Source organism: Camelus bactrianus, chromosome 12, assembly GCF_048773025.1.
Source record: "Camelus bactrianus isolate YW-2024 breed Bactrian camel chromosome 12, ASM4877302v1, whole genome shotgun sequence".
In the NCBI taxonomy this organism is placed as follows: Eukaryota; Metazoa; Chordata; class Mammalia; order Artiodactyla; family Camelidae; genus Camelus; species Camelus bactrianus.
In genome coordinates, this window is record NC_133550.1 from 40,324,024 (window position 1) to 40,339,413 (window position 15,390).

The 15,390-nt window shown below is 38.9% G+C and overlaps 1 pseudogene; it reads left to right on the forward strand.

Moving 5' to 3' along the window:
* The first annotated feature begins 4,799 nt into the window (after positions 1-4,799).
* The window catches only part of LOC141579323 (small ribosomal subunit protein uS14-like), a 50,855-nt pseudogene continuing 40,264 nt past the window's right edge, over positions 4,800-15,390 (forward strand).

Below are 15,390 nucleotides of genomic sequence, written 5' to 3' on the forward strand. Positions count from 1 at the left end.
AACAACATTTCTAGATGTTTGAAGAATCATGCTATAAGACTTTAGTGATTGTTAATAATAGGATTATTGCAGTTTATTTCTAATTTGAGAGAAATCAGTTTTTATTGAGCATTTGTTATGTGCTAGAGTCAGTTAGGGCTAACAGACCGAAAAAGAGATATGATCTCTGTCTTCATGGAGCTGAGAGTCTAGAGAAGGAAACAAACATAAATAAGGAAACAAATACAAATTAATATTTACAAATCAGTATAAGTGCAATAAAGAAAAAGTGTTTTGATAAGTAAAACCAGTCTGGGGGACTACAGGGGAGGAGCTGATCTCAACAGAGTCTTCAGAAAAAGCCTCTTTGAGGAGGTGACCTCTCCTACTTTTCTTAAAAAAAAAAAAAAAAAAAAAAAAAAACACTTGCAGTAGGTATAAATAGCAACCATTTACTAGTTTCTTTCAGCCACTACATTTAGTTATATCACCAGCAAGTCAGTACCTAGATTATATTACCTTGTGCTTTATTTTGGGTCAGGAACAACCAAGCCAAAGTATCCTGAATGGCAAAAGTTAATAGCTAAATTCTCTTTCTGCTGAATATCTACCAGGAGGACATCATGTATCATTGACTGAAGAGAAACCCATACACTTCACTCAGCAGACAGAAATGGATTTTCAATGTTTTGTGATGAGCAGTTTAGTAGCTAACTTTCCATTTTGTTCAGGCAAAGTGACAAAGAAGCAAGCTATGCTGGTATCAGGGAAAAGGGTCAAAATATTTCTCCATGAACAGCAACAGAATGTTTGAACCTGTTGAAGCATATGGACAAGTATTTGGCTGAGACCACAGAATCTGACATCATAAAGCACAAAAAAATTAGTTTTACCTACCCCTCAAAAAACCCTAAGTATTTCTATTACCAATTGGCCACACTGACCACAGAAAAACTTCACATGGACTTTACTGTACTGAGAGTTTCTTTCCAAGCAGAACTACATCATCATGAGTGCCAAGATGATTTATCAGTGAATGCACCATGTGGTTGAATGAACTAAGCTTTTATCTGGGTTTATTTAATAAAGTCCATTTAGAAATTAGACAATGACTGCTAAATATAACGAGTTTTGTTTCACCATAATTGATGCTAGGCTGTTCTCTCTGGTAACAATCCTCCAAAAAGTTCAGCTGCATCTTAATAAAGCAAATACAGCCAATAGCCCAGAAGAGGGTGCTTCCCTTCCTTCCCATCTGCACTAAGTGGGCATGCTTCCAATCCACCCACTAGCTATACAGGAAGCATAGAATTTTGAACAAATAGTGGAGATTAATACTGAAGCATCGGAACTGCTCTTTGGGGAAACTGTGTTTGATTTAATAGGGGAAAGAAATCAGCCGTTAAAAGTGCTGATGGATCCTTTATGTCTCTTCTCCCCAGATAGTGAGAATATGAATGCTGAAGTCAACCAGTCAACTTGAAGTATGAAATGGGCTATCATAAGCTTCTCTCCACCCAGGGAAGCTCCCCTATTGACCAGAAGTAGAAAGGAGGGGAAAAGACAAAGTGAATTGCGGACTGTGGCCTACCTCATCAAATTCATTTGGCCCACAGAGATTTCTCCTAATGGCCTAAGAACATCACTTAAGCAAAAGGAAACACACTTTCCTTGTGGCATTTGAGGGGTTTGTTCTTTTGAGTGTCAGTTTTAGACTATCTTCTCTTCGGGACAGAGAATTGATTTTCCATTTTTGTGGCCCCTACTCAATCATCTAGTACTACATATACAGCATGCGTTTGGTAAATATATTTGACTAACAATGTGATTCTTCTATTGGTTTCATTTTACACAGAGTGCCTATGATGGTGCCTTGCAGTAGGCACTCAAAAATTGGGTCAAATGAATGCATATACAACCAATGTATTACAACCAGACTCCTTTTTGTTCCCCATTTATGTTTACTAAAAATGTAAGAAAGTCAAAAATTCCTATCAATACATACAAGGGTTATATGTTACTACTATAAGATTTTGTTATGAGTCTTAAGTACCTGAAATTTTAAGAATACTCCCAGAATCTCTTCTTTTTTCTAACTGTATTCTTTTACCTAAGTACTCTCAACCAACCCACTCCATTAAATATTATCTAAAGGTAAAAAAATCTCCCAAATGTTTAGTTCTGGCTTCATGTATCCAGTCGTCTGCCTGACATCTCCACTTGGAGTTCAATAGGCAACTCAAACTTAATCTTTCCAAATCCAGGCTCTTGATTCTTCTTAACCCTAACCTATTCCTCCCCAACCAGCTCCACTTCTGTTAATGGTACCACCATCCTCTCAAGCCAAAGACTAGAGGAGTCATCCTTGATTCTTCTCTTTTCCTCACAACGTCCATCCAACTCATCAATAAGTCCTGTTGATTCTATTGCTGCAACGTTTCCTCATCCAATCACATCTCTCCCTTCCAACCACCACTACCCTCTAAATTAGCATGATATCTTGTTCAGACTCCAGGACTTTGCTCCATCTTGTTATTAAATCTTAAATGTTACCCCCTTAGAAAAGCCTTCCCTGAACACCTGATCTGAAATTGCTCCCCAGACTCTATCTCTTCACCTTGTTTCATTTTTTTCTTAGCACTTATCACTACCAATTAATTTTTTTATTTGTTTGTTTGTCTATTGGAAAGGGGAGTATTTTTGTCTTCTACCATTAAAATGCACATCCATAAGAGCAGGGACCTTTGCTGTCTTGTGTTCTACCATATTTCCAATGTCCACAAGAGAGGCTGACACACATAGGTGCTCAGCAATAGTTCTTGAACTGAGAAGTCAATGAGTCAATTAGCTCATAAGCCTAAAATACAGTTGAACATGAAGAATAAGCAGAATGCAGAACAACACAGGATTGTGGGAGGGTTTAGCTCAACGGTAGAGTGCACACTTATCATGCCGGAAGTCCTGTGTTCAATCTCCAGTACCTCCATTAAAAAAAGAACAAAAAAATTTTAAAGAATCAGAACACAGGTTTTTAAGTAAAGTAACATATTCATTGAGACCCAATTTAAATTACCCAGTTTCTCTCAATACCTTTAACCTTACTATTTTAAGCTAACAATTACCGAACATTTACTACATGCCAGGAACTATGCATATTCTTTACACTTATTATTTCATTTAGTTTTATTCAATCTGTGCACAGCCTTATGAAGTAGATATGACTAGCTACGTGGCAGAGCCAGAATTCACATACAAATCAGTCTTATTCCAAAGACCTAAGTCCTAACCTAAGTTAGGTTGCCTATTGATATGATATTCCCTACAGATGGGCCAGGTTCCCTGGGAACATTCACCCAGGAGAGTAAGGTCAGGGCAGCTTAGCCTCAACTTAGAGTTCATGTCTCTTTCCTGGAAGGTTACAGTGATAGCATTCACTTGGAGAGTGCATGGAGATCAAGGCTTGGTTACACAAGAACATTCCTCCTATGATGCACATCCTGCAAGCGCAGCAAAGTATTATTCAAAACAGCATTTGCCAAGTTAGAGAATTATTAAATGTCTGAACCTTCCACAGAACCTACGTAGTGATTGTTACATGCCTTCCAAGATTCATTTCTCCAAAGTTAAACATTTCTTTTACTGCACAGAAGGACTGGGTTCTTGTAAAGATCAAGTGAAGTAGTACATACAATATCTCTTTGAAAAAATGTGAAACTTCACAGAATATACAGTATTATACAATCACAAAATTCTAGAAATGGAAAGGAACTAAGAAAAGACCTCTTATTTCACAAAAGTATAAAAGGATACACAAAGAGGTAAAGTGACTTGTAGCTGCAGGACCAGGAGCTGATAGAATGAAATTATGTCATTTACCAAATTTAGTTCTCAATATGTAACCAAGTAATGGCCCTTTCAGTCATTTTCCCTGAATTTATACTCATGATTTCAAACCTTCAAAATTATTCCAAGTTTATAATACTGATATACACATATATTTTTCTAGACTTTGTATTTTATTTTATTTTAAAAATTCCGGGTTACCAGTCTCTCATGTAATAAGCAATGGACAACATGTCACCTTAATGCCTCTGGGGAAAACAAAAAACAAAAATATTACTACATATTCTTGGAAAATAAATCCTTCAAAAATTGATTGGCACAGATGCAACTGATGGACAGTGTTTATAGGTGGCCCCAATTTCAGTAGGAAGTAATTGAAGGCTCCCTTGAAGAGAGTCTCCTTCATTACATGTGCTTTTTACTCTGCAGTTACTTTCTGAGTTACAACTGTAATCTCCCCAGTTTAAAATGGTCCCACAGTTCAACAGTGGTTCAGGATGATCCACTAGAGACAAACTGAACTGAACTCTTCATTCTCTACTTTTACGTGTCTCACACAGTTATCCTGACCCTCTGAGCCCTCAGACTTTAAAGATCATCAGAATCATCAGGCGAACCTGCAGACACAGAGCTCTGGGTCTGACCCCCGGAGTCTCTGGCTTGGAAGTCCTGACGTAGGGTTCAGTAACTTGCATTTCTAACAGGTCCCCAGGTGATGCTCTCTGGAGACCATTGTTGTACATTATGCACATTTCCATCAAGATTAACCAGGACTGAAATTACTTGAGACAGATTTTTGTAACCCTGAATTAATCCTAGAACACAGGGCATAGTGACTTGAAATCCAGATGCCAGAGCCACATGTTTCATAAAAATGTATATTCAAAACCTTCTTGTTGAACTTTTTCATTCAGAAAACAACTGTGAGACTCTCATGAAAATGAGTTATCAACTGCTGATTAGTTCTTTGAAAAATAATGAGTGTTATTGTTGCAGGTAAGATTCTATTAAGCATTTTCCATTTAATAATTCTTCAACATACTGAACAAAGAATTTTTACTCCTACGCAGTCCTACCTGGTTCTGTTGCTTAGCAATGATCTCCACGAACCTTTACAGCATTGTGTTTTCCACTTCAAAAAGGGACAGTGTGCCACAGGTACTTTTTAACTTCACCAGAGTGTTCCCATAAAAATGGATTAATAATCATTCTGTATTTAATCTAACAGGCCAAAAAATTCTCAAGATGAGATGCATTCTTTTAGGATGTTTTAAAATGCACTGTGCTGTTTCTTCAAAGTGAAGCTCTTTGATTCACAATCATTGTGGTAACTTCTGGAGGGATTCATCTTTCTGACAAAGAACCATCAATCCGTCAATACATATTGTAGAAAGTCTCGTCCATGTTCATTTGTGGGCTGGGCCAGTGGGAGATTCAAAAGAATATCTGTGGACACATTTTGTACATTGTAAAGGAGGATGTTTAAGTATTATTGAAAGTGTCTCCTTCATAAGATCTATGACACATAAAAGAGATAGGATTAATTTAGAAGAAATAGTGGCAAACTATATAAGGCAGTATGCTATCAGCTACTAAATGAAGAGGCACTCCACTAAAAGCCTTTTTAAGAATTCAGAGGGCAGAAACTAGTAACAAGGAGAGCTGGCATTTATCAAGTGCTTCCTATATGCAAGACACTTCAAAGGCATTATCTCTTTTAATTGTCACAACAGTCCTGTGAAGTCAGAATTATTATTATCCTCATTTTCAGATGAGAACACTAAGGCTTAAACGTTAATTAGCTTGCGAGTAAACAAACCCGGGTCTGAGTTCAGTAAAGGATTGTTTCGCAGAGTGCGGCTACCTAGAGACCCACCCATCATGCTGCCCTTTCCCTTGGCATCTCTCTGCATTATTCATACATGCAGAACCTAATTCCAGGCTGGTGTTCCTCTGGGAAAAGACCTCAGCTTTAATTCACACCTATAAACCTTTGTGAATACCTATCCTTTCTGTCTTTGCGGCCAACAGTAAATCCTCTGGGACAGGGTAAAGAAAGAGGGTTTCTTCTTACATAGATTATCTTCAAGCAATGTGTTCTGCAGAGTGATCCACGATTAGACATAAGTATGCTGATCTGTAAACGCATACTCTGTGTTTTCATACTAGCAGAGAGTCACATCAGCCTTCAGATTTGAATTGCTGAGCATCTCCAGCTAAACAAACTTTCTCTTTGATTGTGTTAATAACACCCTGGACCTATATGGGATGAACCTCTTTTAATCCAATGATTCCTTGAATTTTATCTCCAGCCTTGTCTTAAATGGCACCAGACTCCAAATAATAGTATGTAATTTCACCCTGACACTCTGCCCCCATTCCCTGTCCACACTCAGAAAAACATAAGCAAGATAAGAAAAAGTTCCAGGAGACTTTTGAAATAGAGGATAAGACCGGCTGCATCCTCTATGACCAGACTTGGGGTAAGGGGGATTGTGGGGCAAAAGCCAAACTCCAGGCCCACAACTTTGTCAATTACTTTAAAGTGTCTCTGAAAATGTTGTAGAGGTAAAAGAGCATAAATGGTTAATAGTTCAACTGAGCCCTGAGCCCTGGATTGGGAAGGAGGAATCCTAGGTTCTAGAACTGCTTCTGCCTAAGTCTCCAGGTTTTCAGAGTCTGTAAAGTGTGAGGGAAAAGAAGGACAAAAATCTGACACTACCCAGCACTGTCCCAGATACAGTGAAATGGGAAGTCTCCTACGCAGCTAATGAGAAAGTACATTAGTACAGTCCCTTTGGAGAGCACATGGCACGTTCCATCCTAGGGAAACTCTCTCACATGTGTACAGAGCTCCCACACAAAAATGTTCATTGCAGAGTTGTTTACAGTAGGGAACAACTGGAAACAACTGTATGTCCATCAGGATAGTGAATAAATAAAATGTGGCATATTCATAAAATGCACCATAGCATTTAATAGGAGTAAACTAGTACCATATATTAAGATAGATCTCAAAAATACAACATTGCATGAGAATAAAAGCAAGTTGCAGAATAATATGTATTATAAGGTATCATTGTATAAATCTTAAGGGAGAAAAAAACAAACTTACATACAGAAACATCTGTCTGGTTTATGGTTACTACATATAAGTAAGATTATTTTTTAAATGGCCTGAAAGGATATATACCAAATTCACACTAATGGCTGCCTCTAAAGAGAGTGTGGAATTTGATTGGAGGTGGAGGATAAAGCTTCATTCTTACCAGAATGTTTCAGTTCTTTAATTAAAAAAAAAAATTTTTTTTGAAGAGAAAAGACAAAATGTTAACAATGATTGGTTCTTAACTGAATTGATGTTCATTTTCGTATTCTTTTGTGTTTTGCTATATTTTGAAACATAGGCTTCACTAAAAAGAGAAAGAGAGAAAGCTAAAAACTGTTTAGTCTCCTTTCCAGCTCTGAATTTTAGAGTTGGATAATTAAGAACGTCATGCATTTATTTCCATTAGAGGCTCAAGACTGACCTCATTCTGGTTGATGTAGGAAGTGCCGGAAGTCTCGTCACTCTGGCCTGGGTATGCCCACTGAAACAAATGGGTGAACTTCAGTGATGCCTTAAAGTCCCTTCTAGCAGGGTTGGCTTCATAAAGCACGAGACGTGTGCAGTCACAGACTGCCTCGTGCTGTGCTCGGAAGGGCCCCAGGCTTGGTTTCATGCTCTGCAGTTCCCCATCTAGAAATCCGTAATAATTTCATCTTTGAACTTGTGTTTTATAAATGAAATCCAACGAGGCGATGGAGTGTGCCCATGAGCAGTGTGCGTGCTCACAGTTCCTTGATATCCCATTCACACAGAATTTCAGACCCACGATGTGTGGAAATTTAGTGAGACTCCAAGGAAATATACGATAGCATGTTATGCAAGTTGCCAGCTTCCATAGAGTGTTGATAGAATGTGTGCATCTTAAGAAGTGAAATAAAACAATTGAGTTAGTTTAGTTTTGTGCAGAATTTCCATGCTTATAAGAACAAAGTTCATATGCACATAGGAGATATAAAATATAAGTTGTGTGATTTCTGTGATTCCACATATGAATGAAATGCTCTTATATATGCATTTAAAACTGGCATTGCATGATATAAAGATGAACGGTAAGATTTATGCTAATAATTTAATCTTTTTCATTTTTACTTACTTAGAATGACATTAAATAGCAAATAAAAAATATTTGGGAGAGATCATGAAAGAAAGGAAAGGGCTTTTTATTTTAAAAATTTACTGGCCCCTTTTTCTGGCTTTTTGAACAAAGGGACCTGAATGTTCATTTTGCCCTGGACCCTGCAAATCATGTAGCCGGTGCTACTTCCTGGCTTTAACTTCTGATACACCTAAGAGAAACTGTCATCAAGCAACTGGGTGGTTGCCTGGACAGTCTGGAGCCCAAATCTCATCACAGCCTGTCCTCTGTGTTCCCAGGAGCCCAGGCTTGACTGATAACTCTGCAGAGGTGCCTCTTAACCCAGGTGGACCTCACTCCCAGACAAATAGGGCTGCAGCAACATTTCAGGGACGTGCGTGAGGCACCTCCCTTCACCCAGGGGAAGACAATGGTTAAGAGACCAGGCTGAGGGGTGGGAGAGTACAGCTCAGGGGTAGAATGCAGGCTTAGCACGCACAAGGTCTTGGGTTCAATCCCCAGTATCTCAGTTAAAAAATAAAATAAAAATAAAATTAATTACCTCCCCCACAAAAAATTAAAAATAAATAAATAAAAATCTAAAAAAAGAGAGAGTGAGAGACCAGGCTCTGAAGATTGCCTAGATTGAAATCCTTCCTCACCACTTAAAAATCATGTGACTTGGGGCAAGTGAATTCATTCTTTGGTGCCTCAGTTTCCTCATCTGTAAAATGGGCTAATAATTGAACAGGGTTGATTGGAGGATTTAGGGTGCTGTGCCTGATATGTAGGAAGCTTTCAATAACTGTTAGCCATACTAAACATCCCAAGGCCCCTCTTCTCACAGGGAGGTGATGTATGAAGTAGTTTAGAGCAGGGGCAACGTAGTCAGATTAAGTTCAAGTCCAGCTCTATAGGTGGCTAGTCATGCTTCAGGCAGGTTTCTTAACTTGTCTGAAAAGTGAAGATAATGCCCGTCTTATCTAGTTTCTGGGAAATCACCTATGAGAATGTACCTTCTCTCAGCCTTCTCATCAACTGAAAACTCACCCAGCCCAAGGAGCCCATCTTCAGTTGTCTTTCTTTATCTATCCTAAAGAGCAGACAGGGAGGGCAGGGTATTTTAATACATTTCTCAGAACTTTCAAAAGAGCTGACTACCTACTGTCAAAGAAGGATAAGAGAGATGCCATAAGCTTGTGTTCCATTCCTCAAGAGGGCAGGAAGGGAGAGCAAAGCCACTCGGAGGCTGCAGACACCAAGACAAGGTAGAGGGGCAGAAAGCTATGCATGCACAGAGCAAAAGTAAAACAGCAAAAGGGCATCAAGCCAGGACAAAAACACATTTCCAGGGTTTAAATTGCCAGGAGACCACCCTTCCCATTCCCTAAATCCCCTAAACTATATTTCTGCTCTCAAAACCCAATCTAATGGAATCTGAAGCCATCAGAGTCTTGATTAACAGCTGGTAGCAGGTCCTGAAGGTAAGGATGGAAGAAAAAGGAGAAACCCCAGGACAGAAAGAATAAAACTGCCCTCCCAAATTGGAGCAGAGAAACCATTTCCCCAACATTGTTATGTGTGGGGATTAACTTTAGGAAGGCTTGACTTAAACTCTAGTCACTGTTGTAATCATCTCAAGATCTGCCAAGATCTTGATCAAGATCAAGATGACACGAAAAGCAGAAGCAACAAAAACAATACACAAACGAGACTATCACAGACTTAAAAACTTCTACGCAGTAAGAGAAACAATCAAAAGAATGAAAAGGCAACCTATGGAATGGGAGAAAATACTTGCAAGCCATTTATCTGATAGGGAGTTAATATCCAGAATAGATAAAGAACCCCTGAAACTCAACAACTAAATAAACAAATAGCCCAGTTTTTTAAATGAGCGAAGGACTTGAACAGACATTTCTTCAAAGAAGATGCACAGATGTCCAACAAGCATATGACAAGATGCTCAAGGTCACTAATAATGAAGAAAATGCAGATCAAAACCACAATGAGATACCACCTCACAATAGATGGCAACTATCCAAAACACAGAAAATAACAAGTGCTACTTTGCTGTACACCAGAAACTAACACAATATTGTAAATCAACTATACTTCAAGAAAAAATTAAAAAAAAAAAACAGCAAGTGCTGACAGGGATGTGGAGAAATTAGAACCATTGTGTACCGTTGGTGGGAATGTAAAATGATTCAGGTGTTACGGAAAACAGTATGCAAGTTTCTCAAAAAATTAAAAATAGAACTGCCATATGATCCAGCAATCCCACTTCTGGGTGTACATCCAAAAGAATCGAAAACAGGATCTCAAAGAGATACGTGCACACCCATGTTCATTGCAGCACTATTCACAATAGCCCAGAAGTGGAAGCAACCCAAATGTCAATTGGCAGATGAATGGATAAACAAAATGTGATATTTACATACAATGTCATATTATTCAGCCGTAAAAAAGAAGGAAATCCTGTCATACACTACAATGTAGATGAACTTTGAGGACAATATGCTAAGTGACATAAGCCATTCCCAGAACAGAATACCGTATAAGTCCACTTAACTAATATATCTAAAATAGTCAAACTCGTAGAAACTACCAAGGGCTGCTGGGGAGCGGAGCATGGGGAGCTGTTGTTCAATGGGTACAGAGTTTCAGTTTTGCAAGATGAAAAAGTTCTAGACATCTGTTGCACAACAACGTGCATAGAGTTAACACTACTGTACTGTATACCTAAAAATGCATAAGATAGTAAATTTTATGCTACATGATTTTTACTACAATGATCATTTTTAAAAAGCATGATCCATGAAAAAAATCTGGTAAGTTGGACTTCACTAAAGTTAAAGCTTTTTGTTACACAAAGTTGAAACTTAAAAAAAGAGCAAGTGAAACTATCTATAATGAAAGAAGTAATTCATGTATACCACAGTGTAACAGTGCCTGGCATATAAGAAGCTCCAATAAATAATGATTGTGTTATTTTGTTACTGGCAAGGTTCATCCTGCAGTGATGAGACAATTTCCCAGGTCAGAACAACACTTTCCTGAAGCTATTAAAATGTAGTCTGGGTGTTTCTTTAAAATGGTGTTCAAAAGCTCAATTTTCAGGCATCTAAACTAGAGAATATTCTTTCAAATGTACATGAGATATTTATAAGAAAGTGTATTACATTATTGATTCATAGCACCTCCAGAAAGAGTGGGGGAATAACCCATCTACGTGTGAATAACTCTCAAAAACACATGCTTACATAAAGCTGGCAAACTTCAGAAGAACGCTATATAGATAACAATTCTGCATCTACATACTCACCTCTGCAGTAAGCGTACCAAAATACAGATGGCGACACTCATCAGTTTCATAGATACTACTCTCGGACAAGGAAAAAATAAAGGGATGAAGAATGAAAATTAAACTGTATTGCATTTTATTTCTAAAAAATAAAACAAAACAAAAAAAGAAGAGTGAGAGGGAGATATCTAAAACAAAGATTACTTGTATTACATTTGAGTAATGAATACACATAAGTTTGTTATAGTATTTTCTGTTTCATATATCTTTAATATGTTTCCTAATTAGGGTGTTAATATTAATTTTCACATGCATTTTTATTATTCAGTAAAACTCAAATGTCATCCTTCTTGAAAGCCTTTCTGGAATCCTCCGGAAGTCTCAGTCCCTGGGTCCCCACAGCACCTAGTTCAGTCTCCTATTGTCAGTGATTTGTTTACAGCTCAGGTGTAAACTGTTAGATTCCCAGTTGCAGGGACTGATGCATACTCACCTTCATATCCTACTTAAAGCTGAAGGCCAGAGTAGCTACATTAGTATATGTTTAATCAGTACTTACACCATAACGTGATGAAGCCAAATTGCATATTCTATCATTGCTAATGAAGTGTGAAAAAGCTGCTAATGAAAGTGAGGGAAGAAGTTATTACAAAGAAATATATAATCATGGGACAAGACACCTGAGAAATCCAATTTATCAAATCCTCAGACACCTAGATCTCAGTTTGTCTTAGCCCAGGCTGCCATAACAAAATACCAGAGACTTGGGGGCCTTAAACACATTTATTCCTCACAGTTCGGGAGCCTGGGAAGTCCAAGATCAAGGTGCTGGCCAATTTGATTCCTGGTGAGAGCGATCCTACTGGCCACCTTTTCTTTGTGTCTTCACGTGACAGAGACAGAGTTCTGGTGTCTCTTCCTCTTATTATAAGGGCACTAATCCCGTCATGAGGACCCACTTTCACGACCCAGCCAAACCCAAAGGCCCCTTCTCCAAACACCATACCACTGGAGGTTAGGGCTTCAACATACGAATTTGGGGTAGGGGCGTGGAGGAGGGACACACAAACATTCAGTCCATAACCTCCTCCAAACTCAATCCTCCACCTGTCAACATTGTTACAAAGTGAGCGGCCAAGGCTGTGGCTCTGGGGACTACTACCCATACTCAGAGACTCACATCCAGGTGAGGCAGGGAGAGGACAGTGGTGGCAGAATCATGGCTTTTTTCTCACAAGCACACTGCTATAATCTCTCCACAGACATGCATACCAGTGAGTTTTAACAACTATTTTAACACCTGACGCTTCGTGATTTGCTTCATAATTCTCATCAGCTTATCATTGATTGCTCTCATGTCTAGATGATGGAGGAAAATTTTGCAATTACAGAATTTCATAATCAATTACACAGCCTTTGAATGGTCCACATCTCCTTCATGTAAAAATCATTTCAATATTCAGTTACTGAAAAATCTCAGTAAAGCCAAGAAAGAATGATTTGATGCATTCATTCCCTATGGTTAAAAAAAAGCAGAAACTATTAGATTTAGATAAATTATTATAAAAATCAATTTAATAGTATTAGAAATCACTATAAAATTATAAAGAGCATTACAAATTGACATAACTGTTTTCACATGAAGGTTAGTTATGTTAATGTAACCAGGTAGTTGGTTATTGATAGACCAAAGGGTGCATAATTATTCATTATCTTGGAGACGATGCTGTACATTACTGTGGTGATGGACATCATTAACCATATAAAAAGGACGCCTGATTCATTTATTTAAGGCTCCATAGAAGGCAGTTCTTAACTTCTGTCCCTAAATTTAAAAAGAAAAATCCCTTTTTATTTTTAACCATGAAATTGAAAAACTGAGCACTTTTCTCATTCTAGGTCCTGGGTTTGTAAGAAAAACTTCCAAGCTTCCCATTGTCAAAAGAAGTTTGCAGTAGTTCCCCCTACTCACAAACACTTATTCAGTTCCCATAAACCTCACCAGATGGGCAATGTTGTTGCATTAAACCAATATAGTTTGAGGGCATTTGGGAAAGGCTACCCAGCCCCAAGACTGAAAAGCCAAAGCCATCCTTAGAGACTCATTCTTTCAGGGGTATATAAGAAGCAAAGTTATGTCTCTACTCTTCCTGTATTCCTTTTTAAAAATGTTAACAGCAACTATTGAGCACAGTGGTAAATATGTTTGGAGTTGGCTGACAAGTATCACTTTTCTGGAAATGGCGCCTTTCCCTCCACAGATATCACATATGGATGGGTTCAGGGATCAGCACCCAATAGCAGCTGGACTTCACTCAATTCTCTCAAAGGAATTTGAAAGATGAAATAAGTGTTTTTAGTTGCCGTCAAGCTGTTTTCTTGAATGGAAGAGAGGTCACCCTGGTTGATTTTGTTGGTGACCATTTTCTACCAGGAAGAATAAGGCAGAGCAGCCTGGTGTGCAGCACGGGAGATAAATGATGCAGGGGTGGGGGAAGCAGACTCAAGATATGGTGAGTTAGGGTAGGCTAGCTTCTCTCAGAAACAATCCCAAATCTCAGTGGCTTAACGCAATACAAGTTGGTTTCTTGCTCACACAAAGTCCATCACTAATATTTCTGGCTGGACAGCTTTCCTGTGACTCAGGGACCCAGGATCCTTTCATCTCATCTCCTGTCTCCACAGGCTGGTGGTTTCAAGATCCCCAGGGAATCATCCTATCCCATCCCAGTACTGAAGAGAGGGAACATAAAAAAATCACATGGGACATTTTGTAGCCAGGCCAAGAAAAGGCAATGGACTTTGCACAGTCCATTGGCAGGACTCAGTCACATAATTTCCACCTGGATGCAAGGAGGGCTAGGAAATATAACTTCACCACGTGTCTAAGAAGGTGAACAGAAACAGATACCTGTGAACACTAGAAGGATTTGCTATATGTGGAGAAAAAGAATCTCTTGGTTTCCAAAAGCCCCTCAATCTTGCCTCATATGAGACTTGGTTGGTCAAACTCAATATCCTTACTCAAGCTAGCTCAAGTACATTTCTACTATTTGCAACCCAAGGAAAAGACTAACAAATAATCAGAATATTTTTCAGATTATAAAGTATTTTGACTACTCACAATGACACTTAATTTTTACATCAAGCCTGTAAAATCGATGTTACTATTATTTTCATTTTGTTGATGAAGAAACAGAATTTCAGGATGTAAGGGTAATCTGGCTGCAAAATCTGTCACCCCATTGATCGCCAGGGTTGATTGGGCTGATCTGACTGGCTAGGCAGGTGTGCCATCCTCCCTCACTGCTCCATGTGTGTCCCTCCTGAGGCTGTGTGCTCGGTCAAAGAGGATGACCTTCCCCAATAGAGGAGGACCGTTCTTTGGTCAAGGGTACATGAACAGCTGCGATTCCCCTGTCAGAACCTCCAAACAAGCTCTCAAGAAACAAAATTTCAGAGAAACTACATCATTTGCCCAAGACCCATAGCAACAATTACAGCCAGGGCTGGAATTAACTCCTTCAGACTTCATAGTGCATAAGAACCTCCCGGCTGAGGAAATTACACTTCCCAACCCCTTACTGTAAGAGGTTTTATCAGATGACTTGTGCTCTGGAGGAAGAGCAGATGAGAGCAAAAAACCACCAGCTCTCAGGAGGAAAGGTGAATGGAAATGTAATGGAGTGTGTGGAGGGAGAGGAAAGTCCAGCCACATCAGACACTGCCTCTACTTCCCAATTTTGCAGAGGCTGAACTTGGAATTCAGAAAGAAAACCTGATCAAAGCCAAAAGGGTAGGAATCCTTGCTCTATGGAGGCCTGCATTTTGTATTTGACATTGAAACTCTCCAGACTAGGACACAAAAAAACTTATAGAAAACCCTGAAGGAAAGGAAGACAAATGGCAAAGATCTTGAGTCAGGGTACCAAGATGAAAGGCATTGGGTTCCCCCAGGCTGGGCGGGAAGAACAAGGATGGGGAGTTGTTAAGCCACCTTTGTGCACAATAAATGATAAGATAGCTCCGGAACGACAGCAAACAGCTGCTCGATTTCCTCACAGCTAACAGCTGCTG